We start from the raw sequence: 2,075 nt of genomic DNA on the forward strand, positions 1-2,075 counted from the left end.
TGCGCCACTGTACTCCAGCCTGGGTGACAGAGCGAGACTGTGTCTCAAAATAATAATAATAATAACAATAATCATAATAAGACTGGGCACGGTGGCTCACACCTGTAATCCCAGCACTTAGGGAGGCTGAGGCTGGTGGAACACTTGAGGTCAGGAGTTCGAAACCAGCCAGGCCAACAAGGCGATACCTTGTCTCTACCAAAAATACAAAAAAATTATCCAGGCATGGTGGTGTATGCCTGTAATCCCAGCTATTCAGGAGGCTGAGGCAAGAGAATCCTTTGAACCAGGGAGGCGGAGGTTGCAGTGAGCCGAGATCATACCACTGCACTCAAGCCTGGGTGACACAGCAGGACTCCGTCTCAAAATAAAATAATAATAATAATTAATAATGGTTTTCATCTAATCTAAGACATCATCAATCATAAGAAGCATCATTATTTTATGTAACACTTAGAAAAAACTTCTGACAAGTAATCATGGCATGCCATAAGATGCATCCCAAAATGAGGAATCATAAAATGTGAAAAACATGCATCTCAGAATTGGTAATATGCTGATGTTTTCAATTAGTCTTCAAGCCATTTTCCAATTACAGTGTTTTCTACTCAAGTTTGAAACCCCCAGTAAAGGCAGAAATGAGCCTCTCTTCCCCTGAAACCTCCCATTAAGGCAGGAATGAGCCTCGCTTTCCCTGAATTCCTAGAGTTCTACAAAAGAAATGTTAAATCCTGGTACCTCCATTAATTTTAACTTTGCCTCCGGGGAGAAGGTGCAACCCTTCCTATGGACTTTGCTTGTACTACCTTTGTGATCTATCATATTCTGTTCTTTCTGGTAACCATTTACATGTATGACAATAGATTTTAAGTTCATCAAAGGCAAGGATGGTATTTTATATATTCTCAAGTTTTAAGAGTGCATTTTAAAAAAGATCTGGGCCAGGTGCAGTGGCTCACGCTGTAATCCCAACACTTTGGGAGGCTGAGGATGGTGCATCACCTGAGGCCAGGAGTTCAAGACCAACATGGCCAACATGGTGAAACCCCATCTCTACTAAAAATACAAAAATTAGCCGGGCATGGTGGCGTGTGCCTGTAGTCCCGGCTACTCGAGAGGCTGAGGTACTAAAATTGCTTGAAGCCGGGAGGTGGAGGTTGCAGTGAGCCAAGATTGTGCCACTGCACTCCAGCCTAGGCAACAGAGTGAGACTCTGTCTCAAAAAAAAAAAAAAAAGAAATATTTTATTTGTAATTCCATGAGTTCTCACACTAAGTATTTCTTTTTTGTGTCCTGCCTTGTTTCCAAAAGGATTTTATGTGGTTTACAGAGGTACACCTGATAACACAGCAAGTAAAATACATATGAGGAAAATCCTCAGTATAAAAATTGAGGCCGGGCATGGTGGCTCATGCCTGTAATCCCAGCACTTTGGGAGGCTGAGACCAGTGGATCACTTGAGGTCAGGAGTTTGAGACCAGCCTGGCCAACATGGCAAAACCCTGTCCCTATAAAAAAAAAAAAAAAATTAGCTGGGCATGGTGGTGCATGCCTATAGTCTCAGCTACTTGAGAGCCTGAGGTAGGAGTATTGCTTGAGCCTGGGAGGTAGAAGTTGCAGTGAGCCCAGATCACCCCACTGCACTCCAGCCTGGGTGACAGAGGGAGACCCTGTCTCAAAACAAAAGCAAAACAAATCAGGACAAAGGGGAAATGAAAGTAGTGAAATTGGGTGTAACCAGGAGTAAGCTGTAACTTAAAAGCATTCTGTAAGATCCTGTTAACAGAAATAAGCCCAAATTTGGCTCTGAGCTTGCTAGCAGTCAAAAGGAGAAGGGAAACACGAGCAGTTATAAGACTGGGTCCATATAATAAAAACTAATTGCTCAAAAGAATCAGCTGACGGTACACCCTGCTTGTGTGCACCTGGCTAGTGTGTATTCCTTAACCTTTCATTTCTTTGCATATTTCCAGATCCTGACTTAGGGCTTGTATAATGGTAGGCCAGTAATTCTCAGACTTTTTCGTCTTGGAAGTCTTTTATGCTTTTTAAAAACTTTTTTTTTTTTGAGACAG

At 42.4% G+C, this 2,075-nt stretch overlaps 1 protein-coding gene across 1 annotated transcript in view; it reads left to right on the top strand.

The window, feature by feature from the left end:
• Positions 1-1,149: 1,149 nt before the first annotated feature.
• TPT1 (tumor protein, translationally-controlled 1) overlaps positions 1,150-2,075 on the top strand; it is a 23,608-nt gene continuing 22,682 nt past the window's right edge. Inside the window, exon 1 of the mRNA XM_011940050.1 lies at positions 1,150-1,156. The gene's annotated coding sequence lies outside the window, so the exon portion shown is untranslated. The remainder of the gene's footprint in view (positions 1,157-2,075) is intronic.

Source organism: Colobus angolensis, unplaced genomic scaffold (assembly GCF_000951035.1).
Source record: "Colobus angolensis palliatus isolate OR3802 unplaced genomic scaffold, Cang.pa_1.0 Scaffold101, whole genome shotgun sequence".
NCBI classification, from domain to species: Eukaryota; Metazoa; Chordata; class Mammalia; order Primates; family Cercopithecidae; genus Colobus; species Colobus angolensis.